Raw genomic sequence first — 18,448 nt, forward strand, 5'->3', positions numbered from 1 at the left:
TGATTCTAGGCAGATCCAGAATGGAAACCCAGGCCTTGTGGGTTACAGCACAGACTCATTGGGTTATCTGGCCTGACTTGCTGTCCTTTTTAGGTAATAATAACAACAACGACAGCTACCTTTCACTGAGCACTCACTAATTGCCAGGCACTGTGCTAAGTGCTTTACATACAGCATCTCATTTAATCCTCGTGTGAGGTCTTGTGATCCCCATTTTAGAGCTGAATCACCCAGCTAGTGATGGGGAGCCAGGATTTGAGTGCAGGCCTCTGCAACATCAGGGCCTGAGTTTTCGACCTTTTATGTACCATAACCTCTGGAAGGAAGATGACCACCGTAGTTGCTTGCTTTATAAACCAGCTATTGCCAGGATGGATTAGGTGATATTTTTAAGCTCCCCAAAGGTCAGGAAGAAGCCATTCCTAACCATCCTTCATCCTAAGTGTCCCACGTGCTCCCACGGAAGGATTTGCAGATCTGACACCAGAGCTTAGGAAGCCAACCCTGGGAGAGGAGAGACGCCAGATGAGAGCTTTATAGCCAAGGCCAGGGCCGGGTGCCAGCGAGATTGTCTGATGCTGCTGAACAGATAGAGGAGAACCCAATGCCAGAACCCAGAGGGAACTGCAGTGCCCGGGCACAAAGGCTTCGTGACACCTTTCAGGTCTGTGAGGAGAGAGAAGGATGACACTTCACTTGGGTGAAGCTAGTCCTGGGGGAGGGGGGACGCTGCTCAGGTGGCCACCTGGGAACACCTTCCTGGTTGGGGAAGTCAGGCAGAGACCTCATGGAAGCAGCCCCATGGGGGCTTTGCCCAGGCTGGGCTGACACACATCCCGACGCACACACATGGTTGTGTCTGATGACCCAGACAGACACGACTGTTTGGGCTTCTGTCGTTTCTTCTTCTCCCTCTATCAGCAGCATTGCACTCAAAGTCCTTGATCCCAGCTTGCCTGATTAGGGTCGTCACAATCCCTGGGCCCTGCCTGTGCCTCCTGGGGCCCCCTGGTGGATGCACCAAGGTTAAAGGAACCAGTGGAGGCCGAAAATAGGGCAGCTGTGGTGGTGCAGAGGGGAAGGCGGGGTATGGTGGATTTTTTTCCAACAGAATTTAAAGAGCGCTGTCCTGAATCTCTCTTGCCCCCCTGGGTGAATGATTTACCATGACAGCTCTGACCCTGGAATGGACTTTGAGGGGATGGCAAAATAAAAGGTTGGCCGCCTCCTTCGATTTCCATTTGGAGCACCCCGCAACTCTCCAGGGCATTGAGAAGGCAACACACTTGGAGTTTTCCCAGAAGAATGTGGGCTGTGGCCTGAGCAAAAGGTGTTTACTCCCTTGGAGGTGGGATTTTTATTGCTAGTTTCAACATCAAGGAGGTGTGAACGTTAGGCACAAATCCTGACAATCAATACCACCTGAGGAAGGCCAGAAAAGGGCTGCACGGGTCACTGCTTCTCAAAGTTCAGAGGCACAGTTTGGAAGCAGCTGGGAATCTCATGAGAATGCAGATTCTCAACCAGTAGGTCTGGGGTGGGGCCCGGGAGTCTGTGTTTCCGACGTGTCCCCGAGGCTTGTCCTCTGGACTAAGAAATACTCCTGTACCGTCCTGGCATTCTCCTCCACACACACCACCCCCGCCAAAAACCTAAAATAAAACCAGGGAATCGCATTTCCTGGAAGTGTCTTACATGACCCCAAATAACTGGGAAAGGACTGCCATACGGTATTTAGGGTTTTAACTGTCCCCTCCGCTCCCGCCCACCAAGAATGGCCTTACACTAGAGCAGGTCAGAGGGTAGCGCAAAGGATGAAGACAATTTCATGGACAGTCTCCGGCAATCTTAAAGAAAAAGCAGAAACAACAGTATTAAAACTACCAGATTTTGCTCTAAAATACATTCTTAAAGGTGGCTTGGACTGATATATAAGCATAACAATGACTAGAAAGCATGGTTAAAGGCAAATTTTGTTCTTTGCGCTTTTCTGTATTTCCCAAATTTTCTACAAACAAACGTATGTTGCTTTCATTTTTTTTTTTTAAAGGCTAAGCTTGAAACATTCTGGACTGTGGAAGTGCATAGGCCTCTTCCCTGGTGCTGGGAACTAGGATGGAATCTTTAACATCCAAGAGCTGATACTGTCTAGACAGGTACACTCTGCAGATAACTGAACCTTTGGGGATGGAGGGAGGGCTAGGATCTTCTGGTGTAGAGGAGACCAAGCTGGCAAGGCAGGTTGGCGTTGAGTCACCATTTGGCATTGAAGGAGGGAGGGAGGCGGCGCGTGGGGAGCACCCGGCCTCTGCCTCCTGAGGTCATGCTGACTGCTTGTGGCCCAAGGTCTGATTTATTTTAGTTTCTACGTCTGTGAGCAAGGCCAGTTTGCATAAATGATGGTCTGGCATTTTGATCCATGTTTACAAATCAATGAGCAGACTACCAAAATCAATGAACTGTGATTGTGTGCATTTTATAGGTGAGAAAAGGCAGGTTGGGGTAGGGAGGTTGGAGAGGGTAGAATTAATCACGGAAATAGAACCTTCATAACTCAGTTTCCCTTCCAAGGCACTTCCTTTCCATCAGGGATTCCCAATCTTTGGAAGAGATAGTGCAGCGTAACTCTGGGTAAACACAGTCCTCTCCTTATCAGCAGGGTGCTTTGTATACAGTAGGTACTCATTTTTTAAAAATACCCTAATGCTTCTTTCATAATGGTCTGAGCATAAAGCACAGAGCAATTTTAGGAAATTGCCATCTTTTCCCACTGGTAGCAACAAGCTTTGCAAAGAGGTTTGCATACGCAGTCACCAATACCTATTTGTTAAATAGAATAAAAGAATATTGAAGAGACAAGATTTAGGAGGTCTGAAAAAACAAAATGGATTGCTAAGAAACGGGAAAAGAGCTGGCTCTAAAATGTAGCAATGTTCTTTTATGTTTACACATATAAGATGGCTTTATAGCTTTCACGCATGTAATTTCTAATGTTTGAGAAAATAAAATTATAGGAGGGCTGCCTTCTCAGGTCCCTCCACCCTCTGTTCAGGAATGAAGACTGGCCTTCTGTTACCAACTTGGCCGATCTCTCTGCTGCTTTTTTGCCAGGCCTACTCAGATTTGAATACCCTTCATCCTTCATGCTTGGGCTGCAAAGGTCAATGTAAGTGACATTTGCTCTTTTGTCTCCAGTCTTCATTCCTCTGGGTCCTTTGTTGACCTAGACCCATGACCCTGCCAATCAGTTGTCCCTTATTTTCATGGCTTCCTCTAGAAAAAAGGAAAAACTCCTTTATAGGCAGGTACGAACAACTGATAAGTTTAGAGTAGCCCAGAGAGGTTGCATTCCAGGCCAAACTGTGAACAGACCAATTTGTCTCCTAAGGCTCTCCTTGACTATTTTTGATCCTCTGTTTTTAGTGTCAGGGTGTCTCTGGCCTCCAGAGCACATCTCTGAGGCTCTCTATTACCTCAGGGAAGGCTCCCGACCTGCAGACTCACCCTGACCCCCATACCTCTCCCCCTCTCACCATCCTATCCGAACTTACCCAACCTTGCCCCAGCCTTCAGCATCTTTGTCATAAATTGACCAAATGTACCAACAGACCCCTTAATAGTGAGAATTAAAGACCAGTGCATTTTTGAGATGATAGACCTTCAAATCACCCAATGTAAGCAACCCTGCCATTGGGTCCACGGGCCCCATGAAGATTGACGACAGATAAGTGAAGCTGTGGCCTACGTGATCTTCCCTCAATTGCACAGCACCTTCCTCTGGCCCTATGGACATCGGTGACTCACCAGGAGCGTCAGAGGACCAAATTGCTCCCTAAGTAAAGCAGATAAGAAGAAACACAAGGTGGTATTTGCTGGGGTGAATCATTGCCCTTTCAGCATGTTTGAAATGTCTACTTCTGATCCAAGGTCCCTGGATGAGCAAATTGATATATGACCAGTTAGATTCTCCCTGCAGTGGATTCAGCACATGCCCAAAGCCTCTGTCATAATGATGTGCACTCCCTGACCGCCTTGCTAATGGTAACTGGGCTCTGCACCATACGTACCAGGCTGGGAGAACCAGAAGACCAGAGGTGGGCCTAGGTGCCCCTTTCCCTTGGCAAGAACCAGCCCCGAGTTCCCACAGTTTGCCATATCTTACCACTGTCCTACATCGAGCTCCATAATTTATTATGGAAAGCACTCTGCAGTAGAGAAAAGCAGCTGGGAAGACTCAGAAATCCCGCTGTGCTAGCACCGGCAGCTAATGAGAACAGTGCTTCATTTGCTGTCAGAGGCAGCATGGGCTGGAGTTCTCAGACCCAAGTCAAGCAAATACGAACTTAAGAAGGAAACTCTTGTAAGAAGAGGAGAAGTCTGCCACTGTTGTTACACCAGGCTGCAGTGGTATCTGGGTTGGAACTGCAAGACCCCCAGTTAAGAGTATAGGTTGGAGGCCTGGTCAGGAGTCTGAGCTATGGTGGGCCACACAGACCCTGGAACTTTCCAGGGGATCCTCCTCACCAACAGTCACCCAGATGTGACACATTCTTTTTTTTTTTTCATTTTTTAATTAATTAATTTATGGCTGCATTGGGTCTTTGTTGCTGCATGCAGGCTTTCTCTAGTTGCGACGAACGGGGGCTACTCTTTGTTGTGGTGCACAGGCTTCTCATTGCACTGGCTTCTCTTGTTGCAGAGCACAGGCTCTAGGCACGCAGGCTTCAGTAGTTGTGGTACGTGGGCTCAGTAGTTGTGGCTCGCGGGCTCTAGAGTGCAGGCTTAGTAGTTGTGGTGCACGGGCTTAGTTGCTCCGCGGCATGTGGGATCTTCCCGGACCAGGGCTCGAACCCGTGTCCCCTGCATTGGCAGGCGGATTCTTAACCACTGCACCACCAGGGAAGCCCCTGACACATTCTTAGCTCACTGACAGTCATGGGTCTCTCAGTCTAACTGAGGATGTTGGATTGGGGCAACTGGAGAAATATCAATACATTCCTGGTATGTGTGTGTGTGTGTGTGTGTGTGTGTGTGTGTGTTTTGGGGATGGGGCTTACCACTTACTTTCTGATCTGAGAGCAAATGTGATTGAACTGAAAAAGGCTCTAGGTAGGGCAAGTTACAGGCAAACATAGACATTACTAGTTTACTTCTTAAATATTTATCAGCCTAAACTTTTTTAAAAATATATTTATTTATTTATTTGGCTGTGCTGGGTCTTAGTTGCCTCATACGGGATCTTTTAGTTGCGGCGTGTGGGCTCTTAGTTGCAGCATGTGGAATCTAGTTCCCTGACCAGGGATCACACCTGGGCCCCCTGCATCAGGAGCTCGGAGTCTCAACCACTGGACCACCAGAGAAGTCCCAAAACTTGCTTATCTGGAGAGGCCATATATAACATAGCAGTGAAACTGACAGGCTTTGGCATCAGACAGATCTGAATGTGAATTCCAGCTATGCTCACTGTGTGGTCTTGGGCAAGTTACTTAACTTTTCTAGGTCTCAGTTCCCTTATCAGTAAGCTGGAGATGATGATAACAATAGTACCCTCCAAATAGAGTTATTCTGAGGATTGAATGAGCTAATGCAGTCAAAGTGGTAGAACAGTACACTATTTAATAAATGTTCAGTACATGTCAGCTATAATCTTGGGAATGTGAAAGCTCATCATTTTTGGTAAAAGTCAAGTTTATTTAAGTCTAATTTATGTACAATAAAATTTGCCCCATTTGGTGTACATTTCTATGAGTTTTAACAAGCACATACAATCATGTAACCACCACCACAAGCAAGATGCATCACCCCCAAAAGTTCCTCTGTGCCCCTCTGTCATCACCTCCTCTCCCCACCCCTAACCCCAGGCAACCGCTGATCTGTTTTCTGTCCCTATAGTTTTGCCTTTTCCTGAATGTCATATAAATGGAACCATACAGTATGTAGAAGAAAGCTCATCATTTTTAAAGGCTGACATATACTTGACATCCAATACATTTCTAAGTAGATTTAAAGAACCAAGATACAATTTTCATTCCAAATCAGATGATATGTTTCCCATTGACTTATAGAAGAGGTATGATTTTCTCAAATGCTTCCTGAGTAGTTCCTTTATGGGTAAGTGGGTCTTCCTCATACACTGTCTATCAGTCATTAAGTCTCAGCCTTGAGTCTGGGGTTGGCAAGGAGATCTCAAGTATTCAGAAAGGGGAAATACAAGTTCCCCTTCTTACCTGAATGGATAAAGGGAGGAGGAGAGAGTCATGTGAGGCAGGAAGTGAGTCACATGGCTCTCCATCTCTCCATTTTAGGGGAAGTCTGGGGAGCTGTGGAGAGGAATGCCAAGGGCAGGGGCATTTCGTTTCTTTGTTTCAGTTCATGGCTTGGACACTGGGATGAGGTTGCCTTGCAACCTCCCTGCCCCAAACCTTGGAGGTAGCCACTCCTCAGTAAGCCTGGTAGCACCACAACTATTTCAGTTCCCATGTGGCATGGAGGGGCCCCAGAAGTCCCCTTGTGGAGGCGAAGGAGAAGAAGGAGCTGAGTTAAGAGTGGCCCACTGTGACCAGGGGAGGTGAGCCTAGAGCAGGGATCATGGGCTAATCCCCAGATCAGGGGCTCGACAGAGGACATGGCCTGGAGGGTTTAACACCAACAAGAGGCTGCAGAAGCCAGGCAGCCAGGAATCAGCCCCAAACCCTGGCCAAGAGGTCATATGTTGAGTGCATCTCCAGTCCACTTGGCTGTATGCAAAGGTCAGCAGGGAGGGGCGATGGGCAATGGTGGGGATCGGAGCACCAGGGACACTTCTGGATTCTAGAACCCCTCTACCCTAGTCCCATGATGACTCAGTCAGCACATCCCTCCCCGCAATCCCATCTCGGGGAAACAAAGGTGAGAGCAACAAAATCAGAAAGCCTAAGCATTTTCCCTCAATTATTGTTTGAATTATTGCAGCAGACTTAAGGTGAGTCAGTAGGCAAGAGCTTGAGAGGAAGTCAAAAGTTGTTTTCTCAGCTAACTTGAGCATAATGTGTATAAATCTCCAGCCCCGGTGCACTCCCATTACAACTTCACAGCCACTTTATCTTAATTTCTGATCTATTACCTCTTGACAGTGGCCTCTAAAACTGCAGCTTTAAGAATCATGGTCTCGCAACCATAGTCCAATAGTGCAACTCATTCCTCTGCAAATAATGATTTTTAAAAGTTTGTTACTCAGGGCTTCCCTGGTGGCGCAGTGGTTAAGACTCCACCTGCCAATGCAGGGGACATGGGTTCGAGCCCTGGTCCGGGAAGATCCCACATGCAGTGCAGCAACTAAGCCCGTGCGCCACAGCTACTGAGCCCGCGCTCTACAGCCCGCGAGACACAACTACTGAGCCTGTGCTCTAGAGCCCGCGAGCCACAGCTACTGAAACCCACGGGCTTAGAGCCTGTGCTCTACAAGAGAAGCCACCGCAATGAGAAGCCCACGCACCGCAACGAAGAGTAGCCCCTGCTCGCCGCAACTAGAGAAAGCCGGCACGCAGCAACAAACACCCAATGCAGCCCAAAATAAATAAATAAATAAATAAAAAGTTTGTTACTCAAATAGGCAGTCTGTAACCTGTCTTTAAGTTCAGGATTTCACCATCCAGATTTCTTCAATGAGCCCTCTCCCTTTCTCTTTGGATACACACAAAGGTACATCATGCCTTTAGATGCATTTCTGCATTTCCACAAAGCAATATGAGTTTTTCATAATGAGCAATTGAAATGGGATTTGGCTGCTAGGAGATTAAGAAAATGATTATAAATAACTGGAAAAACAAATGTCCTTTACTTGAGAGCAAATAAACTTCATTTTTAAAAATTTATTTATTTATTTGTATTTATTTTTGGCTGCACTGGGTCTTTGTCACCGCACACGGGCTTTCTCTAGTTGCGGTGAGCAGGGGCTACTCTTCGTTGCGGTGCACGGGCTTATTGCTGTGGCTTCTCTTGTTACGGAGCACGGGCTCTAGGCACGTGGGCTTCAGTAGTTGTGGCGCATGGGCTTAGTTGCTCCGCAGCATGTGGGATCTTCCCGGACCAGGGCTCGAACCCGTGTCCCCTGCATTGGCAGGCGGATTCTTAACCACTGCACCACCATGGAAACCCAAGAGCAAACAAACTTTAAATGTTGCATGTTACAGTGCCACGGTGATCAAGTAATTAGTAGTTCCTACTGAAATAAGCTTAACCCAGGGAAACTCAATAGGCAATTATATTTTCCATGTGTAACTGGGCAGGAAAAAATATGAGATTTAAGAAGGTGGAAAAGGAACTTCTTTGTACATCTCTATTAAAATCAGATGTTGGAACCCAAATGCACTTTAAAGTATATAATTATTTTATTATTATTATTTATTTTTGCATCCTTTTATTACTTTGAAGCAAGGAAATCAATCTAGGGAAAAGGTGAGAGTTGGCATCTTGAAATGCATTGGGAAATTATAAACTATGAGAGCTATTGATAAAGCTGGTATTTATAGCTCCATCAAGGATTTTATATTATTTACATCTAGACTATATACACAATCAATGCCCACTAATCCATTCCAGGTAATTAGTGCTGTTTCCATTTTCAAAGTCACACAAGACTCTTCTTGCAGCCAAATACACATGAGACAGAGGTGCTTTGAGAGGGTCACTTGGATCAAGATTTAAAATACAACCATTTACAATAAAGGCCTTCCAAGCCAGACTGTTCATTTTGACATAAATTGGATCCAAATTGGCATCACTGAGGATGTATTTCTGGTATTCATCTACAAACACAAATTCTCGTGAGTGATGTCAGATAGGATCTGGGCATATAAGATGTCCATTGACCTGGTGAATTTCTGATTCTGAAAACTCTGCAAGAGTTTTCCCCCAAATCCCACCTTCAGATTCTGTAGCCGGGAGAAACAAATAGGAAGCATTAGCAAACAAACAGGAAGCATTAGCAATTGTCATTGACTTAGCACCTCAGTTCATTCCCCCAAGTCTGAAGTTCCCCCTTTTTTGGTGAGGTCTTCAGTTTCATACATTCATGTACTGATTTATTCATTTATTTGTCTTATTAGTTATTTACTGCTGTGTAACAAATTACGCCCCGAGACTTAGTAGCTTAAAACTACACGCATTGGGGCTTCCCTGGTGGCGCAGTGGTTAAGACTCTGCCTGCCAATGCAGGGGACACGGGTTCGAGCCCTGGTCTGGGAAGATCCCACATGCCGCGTGAGCCACAATTACCGAGCCTGCGCGTCTGGAGCCTGTGCTCCGCAACAAGAGAGGCCGCGATAGTGAGAGGCCCGCGCACCGCGATGAAGAGTGGCCCCCGCTGGCCACAACTGGAGAAAGCCCTCGCACAGAAACGAAGACCCAACACAGCCATAAATAAATAAATACATAAATAAATTAAAAAAAAAAAAAAAAAAAAACTACACGCATTTATTACCTCTTGATTTCTGAGGGTCAAGAGTCTGGTGTGGCTTAGCTGGGTCCTCTGCTTCAGGGTCTCCCCACAAGGCTGTAATCAAGGCGTCGGCCAGGGCTGGGAGTCTCCAGTCAGGAAGCATCCACTTCAAAGCTCGTGTGGTTGTGGGGAAGATTCAGTTCCTTGCAGGATGTTGGACTGGACCTCAGCTCCTCCTGAGGCCTCCCTCAGCTCCTTGTGACATGACTGTTTCCAACAGGGCAGCTTGCTTCATCAGAGCATGTAAGCTGAGAAGGTAACTAGCAAGATGGAAGATACACTCTTTCATAACCTAATAATGGAAGTGAGATACCCTCAACATTGCCATATCCCATGGTTTAGAAGCAAGTTTCTCAAGGTAAGGAGAATACACAAGGCTGTGAGTACTAGCAGGTAGGGATATTTGGGGGCCATCTCAGAGGTTGCCAATCACATGTGTTAAGAATTTGTTGAGCCCCTCTTAGCTGCATGACCCTGTGCCAGGTGCTGGGGATATAGTGACGACCACCCTTCTCTCATCACAACTCACAACCTATCTGGGGGAAAGGGAACAGACATTCAATAGATTATTGCAATTGGTGATAAACACACTAAGTTAGAAATACAGGGAATAAAAGCTCCAATCCAGTCTAGGTTGAGGGAGGTAGGATGTCAGGCAGGGACATTTCAATGGAGACTTAAAGGAGGACTGGCCCAGGATAGAGAAGGAGGAAGGAAGTTTTCCAGGCAGAGGAAACAGCCTGTGCAAAGATACTGAGGCAGGAAAGACTGTGTTGTATTTGAGGGAAGAGTGGCTGGAGTGTCGAGTGAGAGAGCAGGAACAGCAAGAGAAAGAAGTGAGGACTTGTCTGCTGTCTTAAGGACTCTGGCCCATGGCCAGTGACCTTCTCAAGGAGGCCCTTGAGAAGTGACTTGGAGACCCCTTTGGCCACTTTTCTCTTCCTGAGGTCTTCTCTCTACCGGCCTGCAATCAGTCTTGAGGCTGTGACCATGCTCAGATGCACTGGAGTGCCTCATTCCTCTTTATCTTGTGATGATATCCTGCTGATAATGTACCATATAGACCCAAAAGCTCTTCCTCCCCCCACCTATAGGATTTTTCTAGAGGTTTTCAAGCAAAATCAGATGTAGACCCCTAATATGTAAAACAGACAAAAGCAGAACCTCTCAGATCACAGACAGTTACAGGAGGAGAAGGTGCCCTTGGGAACACCTTTCCCCACATTCCCACGAGGGTTCCCAAGACACCTCTCTGGGGCTCTAGGACTCTGACAATCCTAGTTGGAGAAACATGTCCCTCAGCCTCAACTTTGCCAAATATTATTCCCAAGGACTCATTCTTTCAATAAACCCTTACTGAACCCTTACAATGCATCAGGCAGGAGGGAGGCACTGAGCATACGAAGGTGATTAAGACAGTCTCCTCCTTCCATGAACTCACTAAGGAGGGATTCACGTGGGTGAATGACTCATCGCATTACGATGTGATGTGCAATTACAGAGGGTAAGGCAGGGAACCATGGTGGCTCAAAGGGGACACACGCAGAAAAGACTTCAGGAGTAGATGAAGCTTGAGTGAAGAGGAGTTTGCAGGTGAACAAGAGGCCTGGCGATACCTGTCTCTGAGGATTCGCCCTTGAAATCACTCCCTTCCCCCTGTACCTCTCAGATCTCACCATCTACATGGGGTACCCCCTCTCACTAGGCTAAAAGAAGAGCCCTAGGCTTTCAGTAGAAAGGCCTTGAGTGAGCTCCCAGTTTCCATAACAACCATGGTGTAAGCTCATATTGGGTTTTAATTTCTCACAGTTCCTGGACTGAGATAGAAGTTGAGCAACTTCACACAGTTGAAGACCCCATATTGTCTTTCCAAACTTCTCAATAGAGGGACTGAGCAGGGAACACTGGGTATCCCACCTTAGAGCATTTCTTCCCAACCAAGGCTCTTTTCAGAAGGGGCAGTGGACCTCCTGTCTGCTGTCAGAGTCTTAGATTGGGGTCACTCATCAGGTCGAGCATGTTCTGTTGGCTTCTGGGGTTCTCCCTGATGGGCCTCGAGAGTCCAGAATTCTAGGGAGAGCTGGCTTCCATTTGCTAAGTAATTATGCAGAGATTTGACTAATCATTCCTAACAACAACTAAAAGCTCGTACCAGTCCTAAAATAGTAAATTCAGTAAATTTAAAGTCTTAAAATAGTAAAGGATGCAATATGCATTGCATATTGCATAGCCTCAGTATGCTGAGGCTATGTGATATCAGAACAACTGGCCATTCAGAGGAAAAGCCTTCAGGACCGGATGCTGGGTTGTGCAAGCCAGGCAGTCTGTTGTTTAATTGTTTTATCTCTGGTGACTCATACATCTTTAGCTTAGCCTCAGGCCAGGTTTGGATAATAACAGCAAAAGAGGCCAGCTCAACTCTCTCCTCCTCCCAAAGATCTTCCTTCCAACAGAAAAATAAGCTCTGTCTTTATCCTACAAACTCAAACCACCTTTGGATTTTTCCACACGTTGTAAGGTCCTAGCATATTCTCTTGGGACACCTACACCTCTTATCTTGTTTCTATGTTGATTACAATTTTATACTGTTTTTCTTCTCAGGGGATGCCTTTGACTACCAGAGTAGATGGTAAGCTCCTTTCAGGCTCAGGGAATGCTTTCCCCATATTGGAAGTTATGGCTCTTTGCCATCTCCACTTAGACTTAGCACAGTGTCAGGCAAGTAGGCACTCTATAAATATTTGTGTGTGAATGAATAACTATGGCCCGTCCTGTGTATTACGCAGCCAGTCTCCCTGACATGAGGGGACCCAGCTGGGGCATTTGTGAGGAAAGGAGGCAGTCTGGGAGGGCTGCAAGTGGTTCACAGCTGGCAGGCAACGTCCACAGACCCCAGGTCAAATACATGTGAAAATTAACATCTTTATGCCTCAAAAAAAAAAAAAAAAAGAAAGAAAGAAAGAAAGAAAAAGAAAGAAACGCCCCTAACTGAACCTATATCGAGGGTGATTGCCATTTACTTAATCCCATTTTGGACTACACATCACCAGGCTTCACTTGCACCCTTTCCTTTAGTTGTAAGTTAGCCATTTTTACCACATTTCACTTCTTTACCCTAGAAAGCATTTCCTGAAAACAGCCCACAGGAGGATTCTGCTAAGAGCAGCGAGTGGTTTTATTTCCTTTTCCTTCCAACTTTTGCCATTTACTGAGATGGCAGGCAGTTAGAGTTTCATCTCCTTGAACCTTGGTGAAAAATTGAAGAGAAGGTAACAACCAGAGTATCATGATGTGCTTATTTAAAGATGGAATTTGCTTTTTAGTGCAAGCAAGGAGATGGCGTGGTCTCCGCCCTGGATAACGTGGTGGGAGGGGGCTAGGCTTCTGTTCTGAGGACAGCCTCTCCTGGCTTTATGACTGTGGGTGACTCACTCAACCATCTGGCAACTTTCTTCCTGCCATTAAAGGTAAGAAGGAGAGTGAGGATATTACGAATGGCTTCTCAGGCCTAAGTATATTATGAGAATGTACTGCTTTATGTCCATCCCATCTAGGAAAAAGATCCACAAAAATTGTGCATTTCTGGAGTCACCTTTTCCATAAACTGGATCCTCTTCCTGTCTCCTCTGTTTCTAGCAAAGGGACCATTTTCCACTTGACACCTTTCCAGAGGCAATAGGTCAAGTCTTATCAAGTCTTCCTTTCCAAAGCCTGTGCATTTGTCCTTTTTTATACACCTCATTCATTTACTTAGTGACAATTACTAAGCATCAGTGAAATGCAAACCATTGTATTGGTTGCAGTGTATAAAAATAAGACTAAGAAGTGGATAGAAATAAGAAGAATTGGTTCTTGCCACTAAGAAGTTTACAAAGCTTCTTAAGGGTCACAGTTATCAACTATTTCTCAGGTATTTTCCTCACATGTGAGAAACTAAAGGTCCAATTTGAATCTCCTGCCTGAAATCTCATCTATTTTCTCTATCAAGCATTCCACAGCCAAAATAAGATTCCTAAATAAACATTTTAATCATGTCATTTCATGGAGTTAAAACTTTCCCATAGCTCTTCACTGCTTACAGGATAAAGATCAAACTCTTAATTTAACTCAAGTTCAAGAGCTTCTAAATTTGGAATTAACTTATTTTCTGATCTTACTTCCCACAACTTCTCATTATAAATTTTCTGCTCAGACAAATTGGTCAGATTATTATGCTAAAAGTGTATGTCCAGTCTATTTATTCATCTAGTCAAGAATGAATTGGATATCTTCTGTGTGGCAGTGCTATGATAAAGGATGGTGTACAGTTTCTGCACTCAAAGAGCTTATTCTTTTTTTTTTATTTTTTATTTTTTTATTTATTTATTTATTTTTGGCTGTGTTGGGTCTTCGTTTCTGTGCGAGGGCTTTCTCTAGTTGTGGCAAGCAGGGGCCACTCTTCATCGCGGTGCGCGGGCCTCTCACTATCGCGGCCTCTCGTTGCGGAGCACAGGCTCCAGACGCGCATGCTCAGTAGCTGTGGCTCACGGGCCTAGTCGCTCCGCGGCATGTGGGATCTTCCCAGACCAGGGCTCGAACCCGTGTCCCCTGCATTAGCAGGCAGACTCTCCACCACTGCGCCACCAGGGAAGCCCAAAGAGCTTATTCTTTAGACAAGGATACAGACAAATGAATTGACCATGACAATGACAGAAGGAACACTGGATGGAATTAAGCACTGGATGTGACGGGAGCACACAGAACCACGGCTAATCCAGCATTGCAGAAGTCAAGGAACATAACTCAGAGAAAATGACATCTAAAGTGAGCAGTTAGGCAAGAAGTTGAAGAAAGTGTGCATCAGACAGAAAACGCAGTGTGTTCAATGGCCTGGTGATGAGAACAGGTTGGGTTTGAGTAACTTAGAGAATGTGAATCAGAATGGAATATGAAACAAGTGTGTGGTGTGTGTGGTGTGTGTAGGGAAATTGCTAGAGAGGCTGAAGAGGGAAGCAAGCCCAGATCACTGGAGATCTCATCAATGAGGCTAACAGGTTTAGGCTGGATGGGTTTGAAGCAGCAGATTCTCATGACCAGATTGGTCTGTCATCTAGAGAATGCTGTACCCGAGTCCCACAGATCCGAAGTGGAGTGCCTGGGAGTGTTAAGTAAGGTCTTTCTTTCTAGGATTATTGTTAATGATCTTGTTAAGATGTTTGATCAATTTCCCTGCATTAGTCCTAAAAGTATGAGAAATCCAACTGAGTCAGTCTTTGAGAATCCAAGCTCTTATAGGGCCTTAAGAGAATAATGTAGGAGATTTGCCTAAATGAATACAGAGACTAGTCTATCACCTGGTCGTATTTCCTATCAAACTCTTGCCATAAAGATAATAGCTGTCGCTGGTTGAGTGCTCACTACAAACTCAAACACTCACATGACATTGAGTGAGATACCTACTACCACACCCATTTTAGTGATGAGAAAAGTGACTCAGTTTAAGCAACTGGCTCAAGGTCTTAGGGTTGATTGTAAATATTTGTTTATTATGAACAAAGAAAGCTGGAATTTGAACCCAGAACTAGAACAGGTAATTTTAAGGTCAGTTTAGTTGAAATTTACTCTGTATTAATCAAAGATGTTTCAGGATATTTCCTTTCTGTCACCCTTCCTCATATGTCCAGGTATATAGGCTGCTCTATGCTTTGCCTAGATTAGTAGGTATATAACAGATACACATGGCGTTGGATGAAGAAACGAGTAAAGGAAGGATGTACAGGGAAGACGGTGAGGGGTGTTTCGGGTTGATTTGTACTGATGAGATATGGGTGAGCGGAATTTAAACCATGCAAAATGAGGAGGACTAATGCTTCCCCCACTGACTTCAACTCAGGCCCACACCTTATAGTAATAACCAGTTGGGGTTGGAGGGAAATTGCTTCTCTCCTATGGCCCATTTGGGAGGCGTGATGAATGGCTCCTTACATAAGGCTCCCTTGTATGGAGGAACACAAGTACACAGAACGGAGTCCTCCAAACACAGAGGCCCATGTCCAGGTTTTAAAAACCACCAACCAACCTGTACCCAGAAACAGCCGTTCATTTAGATGTGCAGGAACTGAACAACTTCAGAAATGTTCCAAGTCAAACGGCCCAGGGTATAAAACAAACAGCAGCAGCTTGCTTCCAGAGGTTTCCAGGAATCACCCTGCCCAATAAAGAAAACAACGGCCAAATCTGCTTGTTAACCAATTCTAGTCTGAGAAGATAACTCTGGGCCTCAATATTGTTTAACTATTTAACAATGGAAAAAACAATGAAAATGATCCAAGACCTTGAAAATAGGTTAGGAACTCAATGAGAAGTCAATATTTCAGTTGATATCCCACTACTTACTATCTACCCTAGGAAGCAAGTGCACAGATGCTTATCACAACATTGCTTGTGATTGGAAAAAACCCAGAAAACAACCTAAATATCCATTAATGGGAGAAGACCCTTTAATCATGGGTCATGATTAATGACCCATGTGTAGTCATGTTGTGGAATATCATACAACAAGGAAAAGGAAGTACTAATGGGTACTAATAAGTACTCAGGGGGCTAACTCTCTTTGTCAGTTGAGTGGAAAAAGTAAACTGCAGGATAATATGGACAGTTTGACAACCTTTAAGTATTAAAAAAGAGAAAGTAAAACTAACTTTGAGTCATGCTATATCTTTTCTGAGAGTAAATGTATTGGAAAAAGTTCTGGAAAGATACATAGCAAATGGATGAGTGGTCACTTCTGGAGAGGAGAACAGGATGGGGGTGAGGGCAAAGTGGGGTCTTCAGTTTTATTTATAATGTTTTTATAAGCAGGTATATTCATGCATTTGTTGTATAATTATAAATTAGTATTAATTATAAAATATATCATCAGTTCACTTGAAAAAGAACAGGCTTTAGGGTTACTAATATGAGGATCTCACTTAGCTATCTGCCAAATTCATGTAGGAAAAAGAAAACAAAAAATTCTTAAGGAAATTTAGACTTCTCAAGGAAGAATTTCCACTGGTGTTATTGAGACTAAGAAACCATGTTTTCCATTAGTTGGTGTTTTGAGACTACAAAACAGATAACCAAATGAAACTGTTAAGACTTTCTTTCTGAAAACCTTTATTACTGGGACATACTTAATGAGTAAACTTAGGAGTAAGTAAGAACCACCACCCCCCCCCCAGAATAAAGTGAAATTGAGTAAATTATCCAGAGTTATGCTTAGTTTTCCAATATATGATCAATTATTGATTGGAGGACACTAATGAAAAAAATTATGTTCATAATAGCAGCAGCAGAGCATAAAGCATCCTAGAATACACAGGCATGATATGACCAAAACTTTATTAAGAAATATGCAAGTAGGTTGAAATAAATGGAGAGGTAGATTACGTTGCTGGGGGAAAAAAAAAATGACTGTTGGAAAGGATGAACAAATCCTTCTCAAATTAACTTACAAAATTAAGCCAATCCCATCGAAAAATCCCAATGGAATTTTGTTTTGTTGTTGGAATTTGAGGACATGATTCTAAAATTCACTTGAAAGAACAGAATGATGAGAAAAATTAAGATTTTTCTTGTTCCACTACATATTAAAGTATAACACAGAATGTCAGTTTTTAAATGTTGTGGTATTGTTGTAAGAATCAAAAGAAGAATTAATACAACAGAATAGAACTTCTGTCCTGAAACAGTTCTATCAATATATGTATGTGAGATAAATATCATAATCCAATGATAAAAGGAAAGATTATTCAACAGATGATATATATTTTTAATTGGCTATATGAAAAGAACGACAAAGCCAAGCCTAATTCCAGAAATTTTGGCCTCAAAATTTCCATATAACAATAAGACATACAATTTTTATTTGAAAATGTAGATTAAGATACAATTGATATTCAGAGAGAAGGACATTCTAAACATAAACAAAAAAGAGGTCCTAAGAGGAAAGATTATGTTTTGAGCATAGAAAAAAGTAAAACTCTTTTACAGGGCTTCTGAGTTACATGATTACAGAGGAATGGTGACTGCGGGAGCTTGCCCAGCCCCACAGCCTTGCTTCTGCATACCAAAACCACCACCATCCAAATGAAATGAAGGCAGAACTGAAAAGCACTTCTTCAACATATGTGACAAAGAGATTCAGATGGAGTGATCTTTTTACAACATAGGACACCACCTCCCTCTTTTCAATCCTTCCAAGAACTCCATCTCATTCTAAGCGGAGACCAAAGTCTTCCAGCGGCCTCAAGGCTGTGCCACCTCTGTCCTCATCTCCTCCCACTCTTTCCCTCTATTTCTCACTCCAACCATACTGGCCATCTTGTACCCTGAACCCACCAAGCACAGTCCCACTCCCTGGCCTTTGCTCTTGCTGTTCCCTTTGTCTAAGCCTCTCTCCCTCACTTTCTTCAGACCTCTATGTCACTTTAAAAATGGTTACCCCTCCCTGAGGGCTTGCTTTAGTTTCTCCCATGGCACCAGTCCCCACTGACATTCCACGTATTTACTTGTTCTTCTGTTTTCTGTCTACATGCCTCTTGAACGTATGCTGCATGAGGGCAGGTGTTGTGTCTACTATGATTACGTCTCTATTTCCAGCATCTTAAACAGTATCTGCATATAGTACTCAGAATAAATATACTTATTAATTAGTTCTTTTATTACAATTAACAGAGAACCATTTGAGCTACCTTAAGTTAAAATTGACTAAGGGTGGGAAGGCAGCTAGACCTCAGTTACTAGAACCAGCACGAGAACATTATCAGAATCTGAGACTGCTCTCTTTCTCTCTCTTCTGCTTCATACTTACGTTTCCCTGCAGGTCTCCATCTCTGTTTCCCAGAGCACATGGTGGTCAAAGAGCCCCCAGAAGCACCCAAGTTTTACCATAACTTGTCCAGCTACTTGGAGAGAAGATGATCTGACTCTGTTGGTTCTATTCCAACT

The 18,448-nt window shown here is 44.2% G+C and overlaps 1 long non-coding RNA gene across 2 annotated transcripts in view; it reads right to left on the reverse strand.

Annotated features, from left to right (window-relative positions):
• Positions 1-1,346: 1,346 nt before the first annotated feature.
• Positions 1,347-18,448, reverse strand: part of LOC130706636 (uncharacterized) — a 65,854-nt gene continuing 48,752 nt past the window's right edge. The window contains exons 2-4 of one of the 2 annotated variants that reach the window (XR_009006823.1): positions 15,537-15,665; positions 9,461-9,738; positions 1,347-1,847 (exon numbers count right to left, since the gene is read on the reverse strand). This is a non-coding gene — a long non-coding RNA (uncharacterized LOC130706636). Of the gene's footprint in view, positions 1,848-8,311; positions 8,913-9,460; positions 9,739-15,536; positions 15,666-18,448 lie in introns of those variants that run through there. The other variant, XR_009006824.1, reaches the window with a different exon arrangement.

This window comes from Balaenoptera acutorostrata, unplaced genomic scaffold (genome assembly GCF_949987535.1).
Source record: "Balaenoptera acutorostrata unplaced genomic scaffold, mBalAcu1.1 scaffold_1108, whole genome shotgun sequence".
NCBI lineage: Eukaryota > Metazoa > Chordata > Mammalia > Artiodactyla > Balaenopteridae > Balaenoptera > Balaenoptera acutorostrata.